The sequence below is a fragment of the Cardiocondyla obscurior genome, linkage group LG04, assembly GCF_019399895.1.
Source record: "Cardiocondyla obscurior isolate alpha-2009 linkage group LG04, Cobs3.1, whole genome shotgun sequence".
Lineage (NCBI taxonomy): Eukaryota > Metazoa > Arthropoda > Insecta > Hymenoptera > Formicidae > Cardiocondyla > Cardiocondyla obscurior.
This window is the reverse complement of record NC_091867.1, coordinates 7,905,312-7,928,873: the sequence shown is the minus strand read 5'-3', so window position 1 is coordinate 7,928,873 and position 23,562 is coordinate 7,905,312. Positions and strand designations below refer to the sequence as shown.

The following is a 23,562-nucleotide window of genomic DNA, read 5'->3' as shown; positions in this document are numbered from 1 at the left end:
AGAAAAGAAACGCCACGCACTTCGTTGCTACTTCTACCGCTGAATACAAAACGTTCTACTCCTGCTCTCCGTGAACAATAGAAGTTAAAGAATCCAGAAATTAGCTCGACATAAAAAATAAAATAAAATAAATAAAAAGCATATATAAATGACGTTTCTTGATTTGTATTTCATTTTATTCTTCCCAATGCTTTTAAATTAGACCGTAGGTCATCTATTTCTATTTCTCTCAGATCAGCGTATCTGCTCTAAACGGTTTGCGCAATGTAAATGATCGAGCGCGGATTAGATTCTAATTAAATTATATCGCGATTGAAACGTTGTCTTAAGGGCAAATAATGAAATTTAAATTGTCGCTCTAGATGTCGATGCTCAATCGCTCGCGTGACATTGAGATACTCGCGAGAACGGAGGAAAGAGAGATAGGGGAGAATGCGATCGTGCGCGATTCGCGAGATTGCAGATATCGCGGGTCCGGTGTACCCTGGATCTCCGGCTGTCTGTCGGATATCTCTTTTTAGAAACGAGAGAGCATATTTTAGAAGCCACGCACCGAATAAATTGAACATAATCGCACGCTGAAACCGGTTACGTTAACGGTGCTGTAATAATAACGTGCAAAACGTACGCGCGCACGGCGGCAAAGGTCGTTTGTATTATACAAACGATAAGAGGTGATGTCACCGAGGTACGGCTCGCGTTTAGAAATCAACGTGATTTGTCCAAATACTAACAGAGTCCGAAATAATTAATTTAACGTTCGACATTTGCCTCCAAGTGAGAGAATTAACGGAACAAAGTTTCAAGTCGCCTTTCATCGAAAGTGGCTTTCAAGGGAACATTAAACTTTTTGATGCGGCAAAAAAAAAAAAAAAAAAAAAACGCAAAACGTATAGCGAGACGTCTCGTATCTACGGAAAGGTGTCGGGGAAAATATCTGGAAGTCTTTAGGCGTCTTATGAAATTGTTTATCGCTACTCGGCATCGTTCCTGGTAAGGGGGTAATGACGCCGCGGAGTCGTCATGCCACCCTATTTACCAACGCTGTGGCCACGCCACGCCGCGACACTCCGAAGGCTTACGAACTCTGGTTATATAACGGCTTAATTATTCTGCCCCATTTTCACGAGGCATTGTCTCGACGGGGGCACTTACTTTCGAACCTCGCGCCGTGCTGTCAAGCGAAGCGCTTAGGAGTTTAGGAGCGATTGCGGCCGCACGACCGCACTCTCGACGGCCACGTTGCGTAACATTCGTATACCCGCGCATTTCGTTTTCCTCTTTCTCGTACGGTTTTCCGAGCGCGGCCAAAGGAAACCCCAGGAGTTCTGCTCCCCCTCTTGCCTGTGACCACTTGGTCGCGATGCGCAAACTGCTTCCGGCCGCGAGTGCAACGTCGAGGAAGTGCGGTAGCGTAGTTCTCGACGACGCGTCAATTGCCGACGTCTTTACCGGAAAGATTACCCCCCTTGACATATATTTCCGGCTGTAACTTCTGTGAATTTATCAACAATAAGAGCTTTCAAAAATTATATGCACGCCGCAAGCGATTATTCGATCCGTATCATTCCGAATCCAAATCGGCGACTTATTGTCGCACCTTTGGTAATATTTTTGATAAGTCAATAAAGTCCATCGACTCGTATGCAAAATTAATGGCTTGTTTACTCACGTCGACATCGGCGGAGGAATATATAAAAATGTCCAATGTCGCTAAACGTGAGAGGGAAAGAGAAAGAGACAGAGAGACAGAGGGATACTTCCCAGAAGAAATCCGCGAAATCTGCGAAATAGGTCTACGGCGGAGCAGGATAAATCGCGGTCGAAATGATTATAAATAGAGACAACCGTCACGCGTCCTGTAAAAAACGCACCTGCACATCTCGTCCCCGGGAAAGCCGCGCGTGGGTGATTATCGCCGATTCGTCATGCGGTTTTGCGAGTCGACGGAGTATTCCCGCGCGGAAGAGGAAAACGGTCAAGATATCCTGATTCACTTCCAGAACCGCCGTGCGGTTTACTTCCGAGTAACTGGCCACCGCGTCCGCGCACGTTGTAGCTACGTCTTTGTGCAATCGCGTTTTTTTTTGCTCCATCGTTTCCTCCCGCCGCGTCGTTATCGGGGATGATTAACGATGCCGATGAAGCGATCGCTCGACCACTCAATCTAACGCCATCCTGTCCGATCTGCGTCGCGCGAGAGGTCAATGGCGTTCAAAACGTACGGATGTGACGTTAGCCAAGATAACTTTAATCCGTACCGTCGTAGATAATTAATGTCGGATGTCAAGAGATTGCTAAATATAATCGCAAAAGTTTCAGAAGATTAACGCGATATCAGTCGAACGATTTTTCTCAAGTAAACCAGTTACGATTTCGAAATTATTTATCCTTAAAGTAATTAAAGATGCTTAATTTTCATCATAAAGATATATCAATAAGGAAGTTGTACAAATTTTTTTTTTTTTTTTAATTACAGATTAAGGCGCAGTTCAACTAATTTCACTAATCTCAGTTTCATCAGCCTTCGTTTTACGAACCTAAGCTAATCTGCTTCGTCGTTATAAAACGTCGTGCTTTCTCTGGAAGAGACACGAGTTTTCAACCGTATCAATATACTATATTTTACTGCCCTTGCTCTAAAGACGGTGCAATTAAAACTGTACCACCGGGCACGTACACACAGGATGTCTGTACCAGGATGGTAATCAGGTACGAGTCTCAGCTCGGTCGCGAGCAACATTTTTCATTTGTGCGCCATTGGTATTCCAAGCCGTAGCGGGTTTACGATCGATGGCGCGTATCTATTTGCCGATCGCCGTCTCTCGCGGGGAGGGATAATGTTTAATTGAGTGCACTTCGCCGTGATTAACATGAATATTGACCGGGATCGCGCGGACTCTCGCGTTTGAACGCTCGGCAATAAACGTGATTGCGGAATTGCTCAACGTACCGCCACGACGGAGTTCGACTCTATTACCGTTTCATCTATCGCTCGGCAAGTCAGTCGTTTGAAAGACGACAAGATAATTTTCGAAACAGGCCGCAAATGAAATATGTTTCAAAGCCGTAGGCTAAATTTTTTTTTCTTTCTTTCTTTTTTTTTTTTTATTAAACTGTCAGTGAATCAAACGATTTTTCTTACCGTCACTTACTTGGCTTCTTATTTAAAATTTCATTACGAAGTCAATAGATTTTTTTTTTTTAAGTACACAAAACGTTATGTACTTACACAATTCAATGTGAGAACACGTCGTGAGTTTATTTTATCTTGATATATTCATCTCTAACAAATTAATATTAAAATTAACTAAGAACTTCTAGTTACGAGCACTAGTAAAGTTTCATTTAAGATATGAGATTGTTTTATTTAGACAACATCGAAGGGCATGATATGCTAATTATTCTATCGCACTCTACATTTCTGTTATCCTGACATAAATCGCGTTAACTATGTGACTCAGCTCGCCGTACTCGATAATGTATTCTGAATTTAAAAACAAAAAAAATTATTACACGTGATTACCGCTAACAATTGCCTTGAAAGGTCACCCCTTTACCAGCCTGTCATAACAGTATTGAATTGTAACAACGTACTTTTACCTCATTTGCGTCGAAATAAAGTCGCGGGAAGTCCTTCAATTTAACACGGAATAAATCGAAAAGAAATCTACGGAAAAAAAGAAAAGAAGAAAGGAAAAAAAAATAGTTTGCTCATAAAAGATTAATTAAAATACTTAATTATAATCAAGAAGTTCGAACGTGTTGATTCAAAATTTTTATTGCGAGAAACAAATCCCGTAAAAAAAAAAGTAGTAGAAGAATGTACTTTTGCCACGGAATATTCCGTGCAAGTGCGTAATATTCCGCGGGCATTATTGTAAAAGCATCGGCCACGCGACGCCAGCGAAGAAGAGTCGCTCCTTTCGCGGCTGTGCTCGCGAGGAATCGCCGGAGGTCGAGGGGTCCAGAGGATCATGAGCGAGCGTACCGAAAGCGAAAAACGATTATCCAAGGATCGGGGGTGATGACAGGGGGAGGAGAGAGGAGAACCCGATGACCGATGACTAAGCACGAGGAACGCAGTCGCGATCGATGCGCGACGGTCGGCCAGTCCCTGTTCTCTTAGGCGAGCTTAGGCGAATCGCCGAAGTAGGCTGTTATTTAACGATTTTAGTGAAACGTTCGCATTATACAATCGGCCTAGATCCAGGAGTCACGGAGCGTCACGGATCGTGAGCGCTGCCAAGCCAGTCGCGACGATTGCCTTCACCGCAGAGAGCACGGGACGCCTCCGTCTCACCCTTTTCCCCGCCTATCTGATCCCTTTGCATCGGCGTGTATCTTTAAATTAACACGTGACTCAATGATTCTTTTTACCGCGTAGGAAATAAGTTTTTTTTAATTTTATTTATTTATTTAGTTTTTTTTTTGTGGAAACTACTGGGGCAATGACTATTTTTCTCTTGCGGTTTGTGAATCACTTTTATAATTTACCCGCTCGTGTTTGTGCATAATTGTAATTATTCCGTTTAATCGTTATCCTGTTTCCCCGACTTCTTTGTTACACAAGCGACGAAACTGTACCTCGATTCCGATAGTCTCCTCGCGTTTCGCACGGCGATTTCCATGCAGATACACGTACACACTCTCGTACATTGCACGCATACAGTTAGTTATACAATGCTGTGTGTCCCTACTCATTTCCATCTTTCATACCGTGTTCATGGAAAAAACGTCGCCGATCCCACGACAGAGAGACGAAGTCGGCAGTAAAAAGTATTTGGAAAGTGACACGATGTGCTCACTTCCGGCCCTTAACAGATCTCTACGAATCGATTTATCATCGCCAAAAAGATCTTACTTTTTTTTTTTTTCTTTCCTTTCTTCTTACACACTTCATAGATGGAATCGAAAGTTGTGTTTACACGTGCGGCAAAAAAATTTTCTAATTATTTAAATAAGTATACTTTTAAAATTAATTTTAATTCTTATTAAATGTAACTAAAAATTAAGTAAATAAATGTTTATGATATTAATTTCTTGTTTTTCTTTTTTTCCTTTTCTCGCAATGTAAATCGTAAAATTATTTAAAGTCGTTAATTGCCGATTAAAAATACTTATAAAACTTCAAAATGCAGCTGGACTAAAATTGCATCGTAATGCGATCTTATCGTTTTACAATATCATCATCGAGAACGACAACGAACGTCGCGAGCAAGCTTCCTTTTTCGGCGATTTCCTTTTCTCCGTTGCTGCGACCACGAGAGCGGACGACTCGGTATTTTTTCCATTCCTTACAAATCGCAGCATCCAAGCGGTCGCCTGTCGAAGTGTATCCGGTTTCCGCGAAACGAATACGAGCCCCGCTCGAGCGACCCATTTACCCGAAATTCCCCGTTGCTTCTTCTATTAAGAGAGGAAGGGAGGGAGAGAATGAGAGAGACAGGGGGGGAGGAGAGAAAGAGAACTAGAACCGGGTTCGTAGGTAGGTGTTACGCAACGTCTAAGCGACATCGAAAGCGTCCACCTCGTCGAAGACGTCTTCGATGATGCGCGAATGGAGTGGCTATGAAAGGGAGAGTGCGGTCGACACACTTTCCAATTTTTCAATTTTCACGATCTCGGTGATTACAGCCAAGAATCAGTAAGACACAAGAATAAACGGGCGGTGATATTTTTTTAAAACAAAACCTTGACATTTGTCGACTACCGACTGCAACGCAATAGAATTCATTTTTTTTTGTTTTTGTTTTTCAGAACGCAGATGCTATAGATTTTTTTTTAATTCATTAAGGTTATAAAAAAAAGAAAAAAAATGTGTTGTACTTGTATTTGAGGTCTCGAATAAATAATTTTCGGAGAAGTAAAGAGTTATTGCAAGAGAGGTTAAATAATAGAAATCTTATTTTATCGCTTTTTTTTTTAAACTGTATATCGTATCATAATACGGAAAGGTCCGCCAGACGTCTATCATATCGTAGCACGGATTTGTACACGTTGCATAACTATAGGTACTTATGCTTAGCAAATAACGGCGCGATACAATGCGACAGTTTGCTCCGCACGGCGGGAATATAGTGCTTTAAGCGATCGCGTTTTATTTGCACTCGGTAGACCCGGTGACACACTTAAGCCGACGCACAAGTCTGCGCGGGAAACCCGTATCGCAGGGAAAGTGACAAGACGATGAAACCGACAACTCGTTATCGATCGTATCCACCCGACGTTACGTCGCCGATGATGATGCTCGTGACATGCGAGTTTGATGTGCCGATATCACATCTCGCCGCATGTGACACTTAAAACTATGTGTGCGCGTTTAACTTTGTCGACGTAAAAAAAAAAAAATTCTACGTGGAGATTAATTCCGCATCGGAAGTTTGTTTCGGTCCCGAAAATATTAAAATAAATCATCGGGGTTTATTTAGAATCCGCGACAGCAGACTTGCGACCAGTTCACGCGTCATTCAGATTGCGTACGATAAAAATAATTTGTAATCAAATTAATAACCTAATAAATAATTAAGAATTAATTATCGTTACGCTGTCTCACTATTTTTATAACGTTTAATAAATATTTATTTATTTTTTTTTTACGTGACAATATCTTGAATTTTTATCATTCAACAAAACGTCGGGTAGGATTGTTCTCAGTCTTTCGGCCGCGCTACTTTTCTGGAAGTCCCCGTGAACTCGGAAAATACAATACACTTTCTCATTTCTCGCATCGTGATTAATTAATTAAAGTGTCGTTTCTCCGTATCTCCGTAGGATAAGCATTACCGATGCGTGTCAGTGGGTCTCCGCGATGTTACATCAGCCACCGAAGGATTCGCTTCCTCAGAGACTGTTGCGCTCGGCAGGAATGCCGGCTATCGAGTTCGCCTGTTACGTGAATCGCTCCGACACACTTTTCCCACTTCTTATCTTCGCTTATCTAATATCTTTGCCAACATTACGGAAGTTACCTACATTACTTTGACAAAATGAGGTATAACGATTAGACGTATCTTCCGTTATATGCTCAGCCTGCTAATCTTGACGCCGTTAGATAAATCAAATCTGTACATTTTTTTCTTTTTTTTTTTTAATTACTGCAATTATTAAAATGTCTGTAGAAATATTAATCAGTCTGATACATCTCGCTTTTGTAAGAGAAATTTTACGCTAGAGGTCCACTCTCTTCACGACAGTCATTAGTACATTAAACGATCATTATCTTAGTCGCGACAAAATACATATTCTTGTTTATTAAATCGCGGTTTAATACGCGGGATCCATTAATCATAGAGAGGGATTCGGTGACGAATACAGGTCCTAAATTGCGCCAAATAGATCTCGCGATAATTGGTGCGATAATAAAAGGAGGTCTGGCTATCCGGTCGTACGCGAAGTTTCACTTTCCTTCTCGTTGATTCTCTTCCGCTGGCTATTTTTATACCTCACGTATCTCACTCAAACGATTCCTCTATACGCCGCGATGTATGGCTATCCTCGGTGGTGAAAGTTCAAATTTTCGAGGGTTACGGACGTGCTGGGGGACCAACTTTCGTGGGCCGCGTCACGGGAAAGAAGTCTCACGTGGCCTCGTAGATCCCATGTAGATTCAACGATCCGGCGAGCCCGCGGTCTATTTATGCGAAAATAACAGGTATGCGTGTGGGACACGCGCGGGAATAGATCGAGTTGTTGGGACAAGCAACAGGTGGTCAAGAAATCAGGTTTTCCATTGATGGCGCTACTAGAAGTTGCTACTGGCACCGACACGATAATACTATACTCGAAGAGAGAGAGAGAGGTAAAGTATTACGTGCGCCCCGTTTGTAAAATTTATTAAGTTCAGCAATAAATTCGAAAATTCGGAAGAAAAAATTATTCAATTATTTCCTCGACAGTATCGTCGAGATTATAAAACACAGAACTACATTTCTTAGCTCTCTAAATCCTAGAATCACTTTTGAAATTATAGAAGACTAAGATCCGTTTGCTGTACGAGGGGAAAAAAAAAGTTTCTAATTAAATAAAGATTCGGCACACGAACGTACTGAATTTCAGCATGAATGGAGTCCGAGGGAGTCGGCTCGCTCGCAGAAACTATCGCATCTGTGCAGCGCATAGTTCGCCAATGCCGCGACGATCGAGGCCTGCAGCTTAGAACGTTAAAAAGGCGGTACGAACGAGGACGCATATTCGGCGGCGAAGTTGGCTCTTTCAAAAACGAAAGTCTCGAGCTCCTCGCGTATTCCAGGCTCGTGTCGGCCGCGAGTTTCACCGAACACTCGCTACATGTGCTATGTCTAGCACGGACGACCATGAGAGCCTGAAATTCGAGAGGAGAAACAAGGCGTGAGAACGACGGAACGGCGAACGGAGAAGAAACGACTTAGAACGGAAAACGTTAGATAACAATGTTGCGATAACCGCGACACAGGTCAATGGAATCAAATCGAGGAGATTGCGGACGATCGCGAAAAAAAGAAGAAAAAAAAGGGAGTCGTCAGTTTCAGTTCAGCGGCTCGAAGTTGACGATTAAAATCTACGATAATTAATAAATTAATTCGTCGACTCGGCGAGTTCGGCAAATCGCAATGTTTTTGTTAAATATGGGAAATCTGGCCGAAGAATAATTACAACCGGATGACTCAGATTTATGGAATGTTGCTATTAGGTAACTATGCGAATTCCAACCTTGGAGCAGTACGGACTACTGCGTAGCATCCAAAACTTTAAACGTGTTTGCCATTAAAGAGTTTTTCGTTCTGGCTTGGCTACTGTGATTCAACGTGATGCATTGCACCGTTAATATCATTATTTATACCATTCCCTTTTTTTCTTTCTTTTTTTTTTTACCGAAATAATTCACGCTGATTAAGCTGGTGCCGGTGAACACGAGCCGATCGCGAGTGATGGATCGGATGGGGCCCGGGTAGCGCGTTGCTCTCCGCGGCTGCGAACGTCTATACATCGACGTCCCCGACGAACGCTAGACGAGACCCGGCCAACTTCCCGATGGCCGCGGAGCGTGGCGTCGAACACTGAAAAAGTGAAACTCAGCTCGCTGCGCGTGTAACCTAGAAACGAGGAAGCGGTGCTCAACTCTGCGGGCGCCCGTACGTGCGTCGCGCGTCGCGATCGACGTCGACGCAATAGATCAACGGGTGCCGTCTTATCGCGACATGCGTTTTCCTGCGGCCTAACTCGGCAGAGCTGTTTCGACGAGAAAAAGATGCAGGTATCCGACCTGCCGCCGGTGCCCGATAACGCGCGCCCTGGGATTTTCTCGCGATAAACGGACGTCAAAGAAATTCAATAACTCGCGTGTTGACTGACACTTGGTATCTCCACACATACAAACTTAAAAAAAAAAAAAAAAAAAATAAATCCAATAGTTTCGTCGAAGACGAAAGAATGAACGGTCTAAAAATAAAACGGCACCTTTAAAGAGTGGAATCGTAGAAAAATAATTGCGTTTTATTTGAAAACATAATGGTGCGACTGAAATAAATCAGGCAAGCAGATACTCCTTTCTCGAAATTGGAGATCCGTCCAGTTATTCCGGGCGCCTAACTGAGAATTACCCGGATTCTCACGTGGTAATCCCCCCGTCATTAAAGAAACGCGATAACTCGTCGTAACTCGCATGCACGGCCAAGAGCGTACCGCAATCTCGGCTCGGGCATGTTGCCCCGCAGCCGCGGGGAGGGAGAAGGGTTAAAAAAAAAAAAAAAAAAAAAAAGGGAGCAGCGGGTGTTTTGTTATAGCGTCAGATCTAACGGGACAGCTAACAGATAATCAAAAGAGAGACCCGCGCGATGCCGTGGCGCATCGGCGAGGAGACGAAAAGCTCTCGAGAGAGTACCGGTTGAGAGTCGTTTCTGTGCCCGCGGTTTAGCTAGGTGAGCATAATGCGCGAAGCGTATGTGTGCACGTGTGCGCGTACAAGCGCTCAGGATAGGACAGGACAGGACAGGATGGAGTACTTAGTCAGTGAAAGTGGCGAGCAGCGCGCCGAGTAGTCGAGCTCCGGGCGACTGCAGCACTAAAGGATCAAGGCCGGCCGCTTAGGCGACGACTACGGAACGCACGATAATAAGACGTTCGCGTTCTCCATACCGTTTTCTACCGTCACCGCCGATATCGGCCCACGGAAGCTGAAAGCCACTGACTGCTGGCTCGCACGCCGTCGCCGCCGCCGCTCAGAGATCGGGGCCCGGAGATACACGGACGGGTCGAGCGCGCTCACGAGCACCTCTGGGAAGTCTCAAACGGATGAACGGCCGTCGCGAGCCGTTTGCGTAATTCTCTGCTTGAATGATGAGGCGCTCGGCCCAATCTCGGCCGGGTAACGAGAACGGTAAAGCGAGGTTTGTACCGGAATAAAGATTACTTCGCGGGATAGCCCGAAAGGAAAAAAAAGAATCACCAAAGAGTGTAAATCAGTTCCAACGAACTCTAAATAAAGGCTAGAGTCGGCGGATTTGTAATAATTTGCGCACCCTATCAACGTTCCGTCGTGATAAATGCGGTTTTGTTGATAATATTAAATTATTTCTAATTGTATTGCATTGGTATGCAAGCGCACCTCGCTATCTGTATAGTTCCATCGGACAAATCCTCTTTAGCTCGTACGTGCGTTGTCATTCGAGAGGATGTACCGTTGGTCCGTGTCGCAACGTAGACGGCAGGAAAACGGGCCCCGAGCTCTAAAGCCCAAGTGCGTTTAGAAACGACAACTCCGCGGGAGACCGCCGCTCGTCGTAAATCCCTCGTGAACCGACCGATTCCGTTTTATTGCGATTGCACCTCGACAGAGCGAAGCGCGCTTTCAAAGACAAAGGCTGTTTAAGAGATTAAGGACTCTCGCGGTACGAAACGGTCGCGAGAGGGTTAACTCTCCTCGCACTCTCGAGAGTCAATAGGTAATAGACGTCCGCACTCGTGACTTACTGCATTATTAGTTTCATAGATGTTGCTTGCGGTGTAACTCTTTAGAGTGTTTAGACAATGCGATGTTCTTACGCGTAGTAATACGAACGACAGATACGAACGGAAATCGACTTGCAATTGTAAGAAACTGAGCCTGCCGGTGATGGACGGACCAGCTGAGAAATTTATTCTTCGCAGCCTGATTTGAATTCGACTTTAATAGAACTTTATTATTTTAAAGTTCAGAAGATAAAAAAAAAAACCCAAATATATTCTAAGTAAATAATTGATTATTCATATATTCTTCCTGTATATATAATAATAATTGATCGTGTAATCAAATATTAATAATAAAATTAATTATTTTTTTCTTTCTTTTTGTTCTTTTTTTTGTCGATCAACCACCCAAGATCACATCTCTTATTTAATAATACCGTTTTTTTATTTTTTATTATTACTTATTTAAATGGATGGTAATCATATGCGAGGCTTGTCGCGCACAAAGCATTCGTAGGTGGTTACTCGCGCAATAGTCCCTACGACCACCTTTAAAAAAAAAAAAAAGTATCGATCTCGCTCGTGGTCTCAAGTCACGATCAAACGATCGTCCCGATCGAAGACCTTCTTCTCGCCCCCGTTCCACACCTAAGTACGCCCACTCGTGTTCTCTCGCGCGTATCTACGTACACGCACGGTACGCTCACGTTCGGCGTGAGAATTTAGCGCTGCACGCACCACTCCCTGATTTCCTACGCATTTTACTATTTCCACGGGCGATCAAAGTGCAACGGCGGACAACACTCGGCAAGCGACGCGACGCGAGAGTCGTTGATTTTTCTCCTGAAAAGAATCGCGACACCTGCTTTTGGCTACCACACGTCGCTGTCTTTACGTTCGACAGCATTCCGGGAAAATGTCCCGTGTGACTTTTATTCCAATCAAAATCGAGATAACGTATAAATAAACGCTTGCGTTAAAGCGAGCCGGTAATTGCACTTTCATCGCCGTTTACTCGAGTCCCAGTGAGAACTATCGCGCGTTCGATTATTAAGAATTAAAAAAAGAAAAAAAAATATATATATACTTGTACGTTGAACCTTCGCGCTCGGAGATATTCATCAAACTACCAGTCATTCATCATAATGTAGAACGCGCGACGCATATTAAGCCGCGGTTTTATTTATGTTTTTCTTCTTGAATGAACGAAGGCTGAATACGTTCACTCCAACAAAGCCGAAGGCTATCGACTCGCGAATTGAAGAATAGACGGTAATGCACGCGCCAATTGACGCATAAAGCACTTACGCAAATAAACGAAATTCTCGGACCGTTTAATCTTCGGAGTGTAATTCGTAAATTATGAACTAGCGAGCACGGTGGAAAGAGAGAGAAAAAAAGGTCGTACACCACACTCCGTATATTTTACTAATTACGTGAATAAATATTGTCAGATTTTTTTTTTTTTTAAGAGACGCAGTCAAGCACGGTAGTCGTCGTCTAAAATTGTCGTACTTTTTTTTCCTCGTACGATCGATCACAGCGCGACGATCCGCAATTGCGGGCCGTTGAAAGCTTTCGAGCTTTAAGGGATCGCATAAATCGAAGTCGCGGGCGTGTGGCACGCGTGACACGCATCGGATACGCACGTGCCATCAAACGATTCGTCCGCGAGTGATGCATCGCGCAAAGAAGTCTCTTGAAGCGCACGCGATGCCGCGCACGCGGGTCATCCGTGTGTTGCACGCGTGCGCTCGTACATATTTGCTCGTGTTCGAATGAACGGCGGTAGCGGCCGCGCCAAAGGTCACGATCAGAGCGCGCTTTTTCTCTCTGAAGTCGCCAAGGCCGCCGTCGTTGTCTGTTGCAGCCTTTCGTAGGAGGAACGATCGTGCATGACCTATATGAAAAGATGACGTTCCGGGGCGCGAGAATCCGCGAAGAAGCGATCGGTCCGCGTCGAGACGCCGGCCGGATCGAGCCAAGCTCGAAGTGGCGATCTAGCGGAAATCCGCGTAAACCAACTGCCCTTTTCTACTTGTCAAACGTTTTTTTTTTTTTTTAATCATCGATTTACGTCATTTATCGTTGCTGAAAATACCGCGCATATCGAGTATCGGCCAAAATTTCATATTAAATATTATCTGGAATTCTTTTTATAGAAATCAAATTACGAGCGTGAATTTGATTTTCACGGGAATAACGCGTGATATAGATAAAGCATTCACTATCTCCCCTACCACGGAATGAAAAAGAAAACTCCGGCAGCCGTCGAAATAGCCTGCGCATCCCTACGCTTATCTGCACAGAAATAATATAACGCAAGATTTTCGTTTTAAAAATAAAAAGCAGGAAGCACCAAGCGAGAGGTATCCCATAAGACGGGGAGTCTTCTAATTCGCAAATCTCGTACGAGGATCCGATCTAAGCGACGTGTTTCGCGCGAGGACAAGTACGATCGTACTAACGTTCTTCAAATGCAAAAACTCGTTAGTGGACGAGAAACGAGAAGTGACTTGATTTCTTTCATTATTTAACGCGGATGTTCGTTTACATCATTCGCCTTTCTCTCGCTGCACGATGATTCATCGGCGCTAATCGCCGGGGAGTAAACCGAGAGAGCGCGAGGTCGCTTTTACGCCTTGCAATGAGAGAGAGTGATGTCGGTGGTGAACAGAGGGCACCGGACACGAGTGGACCGACCCGATCGACGCGGAAACAGAGCGGTGTTAACAAATACGCTCGCGCGTAAGTCCGTTTCGCGCCCGTACGTGGGTTGGATTAGGCCTAACAGCTGTTTCGCGAGGCCCTGACCTTGCCTTGCATCACGGCGATGTGTACACGTACGGCCTACGCCGAATGAGCAAGTCAATCAACCGCGCAATCAGTCAGTCAGTCAGTCAGTCAGTCAGTCAGTCAGTCAGTCAGTCAGTCAGTGAGTTAGTCAGTTAGTTAGACCAAGCAGTTGGGCAAGCGAACGACTTTTCGTAATCGACGTCGCTGACCTACGGGGCTTGCGATTTACTACCAGCGAGACAAAAGCTCCGCAATCCGGCTCGCGTCGCGCTAGCGCAATCGACGGCGCCGACTGCGTGATTACGTGATCACATTCATTCAACGAATACGCTCGGACGAAGCCGCTATTCTTCCTTTATGTCCTTTACGTCACGTTAAAGCTGTTTCGCTCTCCGTCGGAGATTTAATTTCTACGATAATCATACTTCGGTTAAAAAGAGAAATGTCAACGAATGTAGATTAAAGAGGGGAAAAAAAAAAAAAAGGAGGAAATAACATAAATTACCATTGCGCTCTTAATTTTTTCATAACTCGGCAGCTGAATAAATTACACTTGCAAGTGAGCATCTCAGTAAAATATGACGCGCTACGCGTTCTAAAAACGCCGAGTGTAATTTAAAAAGATAAGAGGAAATCAATCAACGGTTCGATTATATTCCACGTCATTCCAAGTCATTAGGTTTACTGTCTTTTTGAATAAATCATCTTTGTCCGGCTCCCACGGCGAAATCGAGACGGGTTCATTTAAATGCCTCACTTTGTCTATTGCGATCAAGTTGCAGTGTAGGCGACACGGGCATAGATACGAGCTGCTCTAAGTTCTAGAGCAGCGCCTAGAGAAGCGCCACGTTTATGCAAATATACACTCGAATACACTGTTTATACGTCCACGTCGCATTTATATTTAGCATCCATTAATCGTGCGAACGCATTGTCGGATTTCAAGCTAACGACTGCCGATACGTGCGTACACACTCAACGAAAACTGAAGTTGTAAACATTTGTTTTCGGCACATAAAGATGTTAAGAAAGCATACACGGAAATATATTACAAGTCGCAGGATTAATCATCGTCGTACAGTACATTTATCTAAAAGAATAATGTGCGACGAAAATATTTGAAAGTCTTGAAACGCGATTGTTAAAATCTAACGAGCCGCACGAAGAGAAAGGAAAAAAAAAATAATAAAAAAGAAGAAACCCCCGCAAAATTTTTAGTAATTATTTTAAAATATTCTATTTAAATATTCAATTAGAGAGAAAAAAAAAACTGTATTTTCTAGGTGCATAAATATATGAAACCGTATAAATTATCGGGAATATCGGAAAACCCTGAGCATAATAGTTGAGAGAAATTTGCATGAGCTGAAAACATGTATACGATCATTTTTTATTCTCCAAGTCTATGTTTAGACGCGAAAATAAATGATGTACGTAAATTTCGCTGTTTTTTTTTCTCTCTTCCTCCGTATGTGCGTAAAAATTCTTACGTATTACGGTAGGTCAGATATCGTGCAAAAAATAAGCTTCTATTGCGGAAACCGTGAACGGGCATAAGTTACGATTATTCTTTTATGAAAAAATTGCTCGTAGATTAACGGACTAGTCTATTAATTACGAACAGGACATCTGTTAACGAATTTTATTTTTACCCGAGAAGTCTCAAAGCCGATACCGATCTCGAATTCAAAAGACGCAGTACGAAACATACGACGCTTCATCGAGTCACACATGACCACGGCAGCATATAGTTATTTTATCATTTGAGAACTATAAATAATTATCGCGCCGCGGTGTACGCGGCTCTTCCGCATTTTTCTCGACTTCTCGTTGCCTTCCACGAAGGGAGGATCCTTCTCACACGATCGGGAATTAAATCCGGCGTGGACAGAGGGGAAAAGAAAAAAAAAGAAAAAAACGAACGTAATTCCTCGGGAGAGTTTCGTGCTCATCTGACCTTAAGGAGACGTTGTGTTCGCCAAGGCGCGCGCGGTACCGTCACGTGCACGCACGCGCGCGTGCACAGATATCACCCACACGGGAACGCGTTTATTTATGCCGGACGCAAATTGGCAAGCAACCAGAAAGCCGAAGCGGCAGTACGAAAACTGAGGCGTCCGCCAGCCCCAAATCCGCCTTTTGATTAGGGTTCCTAATCCGTACCGTGTTATTTCATATCCTTCTTTTTTTTTACAAAACGAGGCGGAAGCGGCCGGGCTCTTTCGAGATATTTGACTTCGAGCGAAATAGGGCCGTCGACCCTTTACCTATTTTCTTCGGACGAGAGTTCCGATTCACCGCGGGAATCCGTGAACAAAGGAATCACAAAGGATGCCGAAAGAACGTTACACTACCAATTCGATTTTCGCCCCGCGATTATTTATCGCCTACCCACACACACGATCGTACTAAAAATTACGTTCCCTAACAACCGTTCATTCATGTTGGCTGGGTGGCGTCCGATACATAGAGTAAGATTTTCCCTAAACTTTCTTAGGAAATAAAAAGAAAAAAAAATACCTAACGCGGTTATCGATTAATATTGTAACAAAAAAGATACGCGCTTCTTGCCGCGAAATTGTCGCGAGTCTTTAACTTCGATGTAATTATTTAGAGACGGGAAGACCTTCGGAGTGATGTAAGTCGAGCAATTAGCTACGCGAAAGAAATCACGCGCGTCGCACGCGGTCACTTGACGGAAGTCGGCGTTTGTACAAGGTGCACCCGACAGGTCATTGGCCCGCAAGAGTACACAAGAGGACAAGCAAACGAGCAGACATGATCCCCCTTGCGGGCCATTGCCGACACAGAGAGGAAGGCGGTTCCTCCCGTTGGGCCTCACCTGCACCAAATTCCTAGCTGGTCGGTCGCGGTCATCGACCCTAGAAAAGAACACGCGCCTTGCACCGCACTCTCTCGCCAGCCCTATCCGGAAGAAATAGGTTTTGTCCACCAGGTAGATACGAGACGTCGAATCGAATCGAACCTCCGCCAAAGATGGCCTCGACTTGTCCACTTAATCTTAAGACGGTATACCAAACGTTTGAGCCCAGGCCTAGCGCCTGACTTTCTAATGAGAAATATTTTCTGTACGCTGAATAAAAGATATCGCTCAAAAACATTGTGGGGTTTTTTTTCCTTTTTTTTTTTCTATAAAATTATTAACCGATAAAAAAAAAGTATATTAAAAAATTTTTTTCTAAATATCTAGACAGAACAATCTTGCGAAGTAAAAATATTTAATCCATCGTACATAAACGCGAATAGAATATCGACTTTTAAAATACAATTTTCTTTACGGGAATAGTAATACGAGATTGTGCTTGAAGACGAGAGTATGAAACTGCGAAACAGTCCTGATGAGCGTGCCGTGAACTTTTCGTTTGCACGGCTCCACACGCGCTGGCCATATTTTTACCTCGATTCTAAATAAGCTTCTCGAGCCGCGGATACACGTACGGACTGTGGGAAAGTAATATCGTTACGGAGGCACGGTTGACGTTTAAGGTAGCTTCTTCGCGCAGCAAATCATGCCGCTGACGGATTTTACTTTACGTTACGGAGTAACCGTATCAAATGCAATGCGCGCTATCGCTTGCGGATGCTATCAGATACCGCCGTATAGGACAGTAGGAGTCCTTGAGTCGTTCGATCGAATCGCCGTTTCCGCACGTGGAACGATACCAGCTCGGTAAGGTCATGGGTAACGATTTGACCCGCGACCGTGCTCGTCCTCGCTATCGTCGCTTTATCAGCGTAACCGGTTGCGAAGCGTTATTTCGTCGCAGATATATCTCGCACGCGCCTTCGTCTTCCACAGCCTGCACGCGTCGCTCTACGTGACGTTACGGTAATATTGACCGAAAAGAAAATGAGAACTGACCCGATTCGTTCCCCGAGAAAAGAATACTTAACGTTAAAAAAGTGTCTCCGAATAAGATAACGGCGCGAGGCGGTATTATTCTATAGATATTATGCAAAGTGGCGTAAACTGGCAGGAGTTTGACGGTTCTACAAAATTTTTCTGTGCACAACTCGAAGAAGTATTCGGACACGCGTGACCTTTGCCATCTCCGTGACGAATGTAATTTCACGAAGAGATATCGAAACGACGATTTATAATATGAACGATTCGAAGATATTCTATGTATGAAGTCGTTGCGTTCCTTGCTGCAACCGTCTTTCCGTATGCTTTAATTCTCGATTCATGTTTCACGCAGTCGGAAGTAATAACATTTTTATGTGACGCCATGATTCGCCGATAATTTATTCGTGAATATGATTAAATTCCTGAGAACTCGAATAACTGGACTCGACGGATGACACGGCATTGATATTTGCTACTGGAAGCGGACAATCAGCGTAGCTTTTCAATAAAAAAAAAATAAAATTTAAAAAAACTATTTACGACCTACTATAAATAATATTAAGATTTTTTAGAATTTAATGTTACCCACCGTCGTGTTTTGAAGAAAGCGAAATAAATTTACTTAATGCGTGCTTCAATTGATCAACGTTAGCTTCGTGCTAAATATTAATGATATTAAATTTTGCTTAGAACGGAAATGTACTCGAGGAATGTAATTTTCAATTATACAGTTTATGAAAGCGTTCAGTGAAAAGGATTTGAGAAAGTAGTCGAGATGTCAAGTCAAAAAGTATTTCAAGTGTTTCGTATTAAATATTAATTTTCGAGAAATATTCAAATTGTAATTTTCACGATTATTTTTATCTCGGTATACGTCTTTTTTTTATTTTTTTTTTAAATATAAATACGCTTTTCACATTGGGTCGTATTGCGCAACAAAGTATGAGGAATTATCTTATTGGTATTCAAAACCGTGAAGACAACATTGATTAATGTGTGAAAACATGATAGCGCAAGCGGCATATTCTCGAGGAAATTCTCGAGGAAAATTAATAGGAATTCCCGCTAAATTGGCACCGATGTCAAAGTGATATTATTGCATAATTAACGATATAATAACGCACGGCCTCGAGCAAGTTCGAAGGAAATCCCGCTGTAATAATAAAGCGACAATACCCTTTTTTCGCACGGGAATATTAACCCGAGGTTAATGCAAATCTCACGTGCAACGATAAAAACGATTACCATTTTAGTATCTCTAAAGTGACACGACAGGCAGATAATAAACCCTTTCTCTTTATTATTAAAATCTTACACGTAAATGTATAAACTCCCCCTAATCACGATTCTTTTCAAGAACGATATATAAATTTGTAAAATAAGAACATAATTTACCGACTCGCATCGCGCTTTTCTGTGTTTCAGAAATATTTTTATCGCTAATTCAAATTTTACGAAGGCCACCGAGCAATTAAGCGATATTTTGTAACAAGCCGGAAAAGACTCTTCGGCAATGAAATGGGTATCGAGTTGCCCGAGTAATAAACGCGGGGCTGTACGCGTGGGACGTGAGTACGCACACATATACGGCCTCGCGATCAGACAGCTCGACACTCTCGGGTATTACCCGCAGCGGATTCCTGGTAGATGTGTACACATACCGGTGGACGCGCGTGCATTCGCGAACACAATCGGCCGAAGAAAATCATCGCCGACGTAGTCTATATCCACGTCGAGCCGATGCGTAATAGAAAATGCGTCGGTCGCTTTGCGTCACTGCCCTGGCGCACCTACGATTTCTACGCCTCTAAAAGCGCACCTCGCCGAGACTTTAATTGCCTTCACAATCGGTTATTATACGGCTATTATATGCGCACGGTTGTTGCACGGAAGTTTTCTCTAAACATTTATCCCGCTTATTTAGCTCCGCTCGCGTCAACGTACGATCGCTTCCCAGAAATTGCAGAAAGATAATGTGATAATGCCCGCCGCGTTTCTTCTGTGGCGAGTCGATTGCCGGTATCGCTACTACGGTTTCATCGACGCGGAAATTTAATTATGAATGAATTATCGGCTCGGCGTTTAAGAATCGAGAAGAAACCGTAACTGTAGGAGGCTTCGAAATAAGAAAACGCGATGATTTAGCAGAAAGACGATGAACGTGTGTGGAACATAATGACGCATAATGTTAGAAATATCTTTCTACACCACGATAAACTAACTTAAATAAACCCTTGTCCGTTGCGTGAAATTTTGTATCCACCAACTGCGTCGAATATTTCTAAATCGACGATGGATTTATCGTATCTGCATCTGATCTTAAGAAATACTTGCCAAGAAGGTTAATATTTACAGATTTAATTAATATTTTTCCTTGTTAAACTCTAATAAAAAAAGAAAAAAAAAGAAAAAAAAAATATCGTACACGTGTGTGGAAATATTCGCCACGGGCGTTTACTTGATCGATTCATCTGCCGTGCGGAAAGTTGTCTTGCCAAAAGCACAGCTCATTTGTCGTGAGAGCTCGTACGATCAGCCCGCTAGCAAACGGGCACCAATACCCGGCATCATTCCAACATTGATCAAAATGCCACATCCTCGCGGGAATTCACCATGGAAAATCGTTGACGTGTTCAGCGGTCTAACCGCAGGTTTCGCTCCCGACGTTCGCGCGTTCGGTAAAAATTAATGAAAGCTATTACCGGCAGGCATTCTTTTTCTATGAATAATACGCACGCCGTAAATGGCAGCGACGTGGCTGCGAAATATTTTTTAAAAGCCTCGTGAAGTTGAATAAATGAAATGTTTACCGTGTTACATTTGTATTTACAAAAAAAAAAAAAAAAAAAAAAAAAAAAAAAAGGTATTATTTCACTTCATTAAAGAACTCTTATGCCTCGATTTATATGGATGGAGACCTAAAGAGAGACGGACAACGATGGTTCATAAATAATTCCAAGTCATATTAAGAACCTGATTTCTTTTACGCAGCCCCGAGCACGGACGCTTATCAATAATTTTACATTTACGATCTTTTCGCTACGCATAACGTTTCCGCAATCGAGCGTGTTGCTGATCGAGCTAAACAAAAAAAAAAAAAAAAAAAAAAAAAAAAAAAAAAAAAAAAAAAAAAAAAAAAAAAAAAAAAAAAAAAACGCTTCGCGTCGTTGAAAACCAAGGACACCGATAGTTGACGTCTCCTATGTGTATAGTGATTTTGATACTTAAACTGCACCTTTGTGCGATTAACTACTTCGCTGCTTAATTAATTAAAATTTATTGTAAATGGGAAGCGATTCAAAATAATAAAATTGACATTTGCCAGAATAGTCGGAATGCTTAAACGAGTATTTTAAACAAACTTCGACCGAGAGTGTTTATAATTAAATTATATTTTAAACGTCGTCCTCCGTAGTGAAGATGAAGTCGGCGGGCGTTTCGAAGTGGATTTCTCAATGAATTCCAAAATGCTTTTACTCCGCAAGTTATTCCTTACTAATTGCGTCGAGGGGTTTTTTTTTCTTTTTTTTTTTACATTTTACGAGCGACTCCTAAGCCAACGCCGGCGTGCAAGGCATCATTGAGAGCCGCTGCAGGAATGAGGCTTCCTAAACAATGCTCGACTCACTTTCACTTCGTCCCCCACCGTCAGGCAGGCGTCGCTTAGCGTCGCCGCGTCGTCATCGTCATCGTCGGCGTCATAATCGCTTGGTTACGCGCCAAGTGTAACAGGCTTTCGATAACAATTAATTGCAAAGGAAAATGCACGGGACTCGCAACTGCCTCTACTGATGTAACACTACATGCATGCGCGGTGAAAAAGACGCATTATTTTTAACAACGTTGCGTATCGAGATAATATCGACAGGATAATAGAACCGCTTAGTCCATTCATCGTTTATAATATTATTCAATTATTATAATAATTATATCATCACTTTGAAGCTGTTAGAAGCTTCGGTTCGATAGTTCAATTTGCTATTATCATTTAGCGCACATAATTAAATATAAAATTAATGAAGTCGCTATCGCAAAATTATCTCTCGACGTTGCTCAACAGGCAATCGTGAATATTCATCTTCGTCGTGCCAAAAAACAACAACACACGCGTGACAAAGATGGATAAGGTGTTTGTGGGACGCGATCGAGATTTGCAAGCAATGCGCAATTAACGGCACTATCATTAACCTTTCCGATTGAAATATTCATCGTACGTTACCTAGCACAATGAAAAACGGATACCAGCGACGAAATGCACGGCAGAATAGAAACAAATGTAGTTACAAAAGAACGATTGTACTGAGGAACAATCGTGGCGCGTGAAAAAAAAAAAAAGAAAAAGAAAAAAAAAACGGCGATTATTTTCACGAACGAGAACCTGCACCGTTGGCTATCTATACATCGTTAAGGACCGATCGGAATGTTACTTTGTTCAATTCCTTATTTGAACGTGATGTCTAGCGGGAAAATTCGTTTAGGAATCAACGTACGAGAAGGATGGCCAGGACGCCCCTCGGCAAATCGACCGTGATCAACGTTTCGAAAGCGTACGGATCGCACGAAATACGCGGTCGTGCCCCGTCGACAGCGCGGAAACAGAGGCGGGTGGCGCGAAGGATGAAGAAAATGATAGAAATTCCCGCGCGACTTCGCACGACGGAGAAGCAGAGCGGATTATAAGAAAAATAATCTGGTGCCGTTTCGCAAGCTGCCGCCGCCGGATTTGCAACGTCGCTTATTGTTGCGCGAAACTTTTGTCGTCTCCCGTGGGGCGCCGATTGGCGGGCGGCAACTAGATCGGGCCTGGGAAGATTGCTAAAGCGGGGAATTCTTAGCGGCCGCGGCCAACAATGGAACGGTCGTCGGCGATCGTTGAATCCGCTCCAGATTCGCGCACCCGAGAGACAAGCGCGATCCGCGAACGTTCGCGCGACCCGCTGTTAATTGCTGCAATTAGCACGCCGCGCTCTGCGCGTCGCGGTTTCGTCCACCGGCCCCCTTTGATTTCAGCACGATAACGCGGCCGGGAATGCGGACACGGTTAGAGCGTGACGATTAACTGTGTCATAAAAAAAAGGAAGCTAAAATTTTTTTTCTTTTTTTTTTCTCGAACCCGAGATGAACGTCGACGTCGTCGTTAAGAAGACTGGTAAAAACTACTGACCCTTGAAAAATGATTTCGTTACTTTCTTGTATAAATATAATTTGTATATTTTAATAATAAATATTATAGCACTTTTCTACCTACATTGCAATTTTATAATAAATTTGTATTGCTGTACTAAACCCTCTCGTTACTTCTCTTTTTGATTTTTCAAACTTCTATTTTTTTTTTTAACACGAATGTGTATTTCAAAAGCTAGAAAGTTTACCATTGCGTTCTTTTTTGCTTTTCGCAATTAATTTATTTCTTCGTTTAAACACGCGTCTTCATATCGAGATGCACGTTATCAGATTATCTAGCTCGATTCTCGAAGGCGCTCTTTGCGCCCCTTGTTTCCTTTGTTTATCCGATATAATACCGTACGGCGTTTTGTCCCGGTTACTCTAGCGGAATGGTGTCAGTTACATAAGGACTCCTGCCGTGCCCAGAAGTATCGGAAGGGTTAAACGGAGGGAGAGACCGATCGTCCTGGAGGGGATAATCCGAGAAAAAGAGAGAGGACCCTGGCCGAGCGAGCAAAAAGAACCATAAGCTAGAAAGAGAGACGCGAAATAGGGAACGAAGGAAAGGAGCGAGAACAGGAGAGATCAGAGAGAATCCGCTCTACAAGGGAAAGAGGGAGAGGGGGAGAAAGAAAGATCCAATGAACGAGAAGACCGAACAAAAATCCGCCAATCGCAATCTGGTACCGCCATGGCACTTTTTAAAAACCATTGTGAGAGAGGCGAAGAGGTGAAAAAAGTGAAAGTTTGAGCCAACACTGTGGGCTGTCCCTCCCTCTTTGTTAAAACCCCCGCCCTTCACTCTT

The 23,562-nt window shown here is 43.2% G+C and overlaps 1 long non-coding RNA gene across 1 annotated transcript in view; it reads left to right on the top strand.

Annotated features, from left to right (window-relative positions):
- Positions 1-6,224, top strand: part of LOC139102207 (uncharacterized) — a 49,249-nt gene extending 43,025 nt beyond the window's left edge. The window contains exon 3 of the long non-coding RNA XR_011545667.1: positions 2,480-6,224. This is a non-coding gene — a long non-coding RNA (uncharacterized lncRNA). The remainder of the gene's footprint in view (positions 1-2,479) is intronic.
- The last annotated feature ends 17,338 nt before the right edge of the window (positions 6,225-23,562 follow it).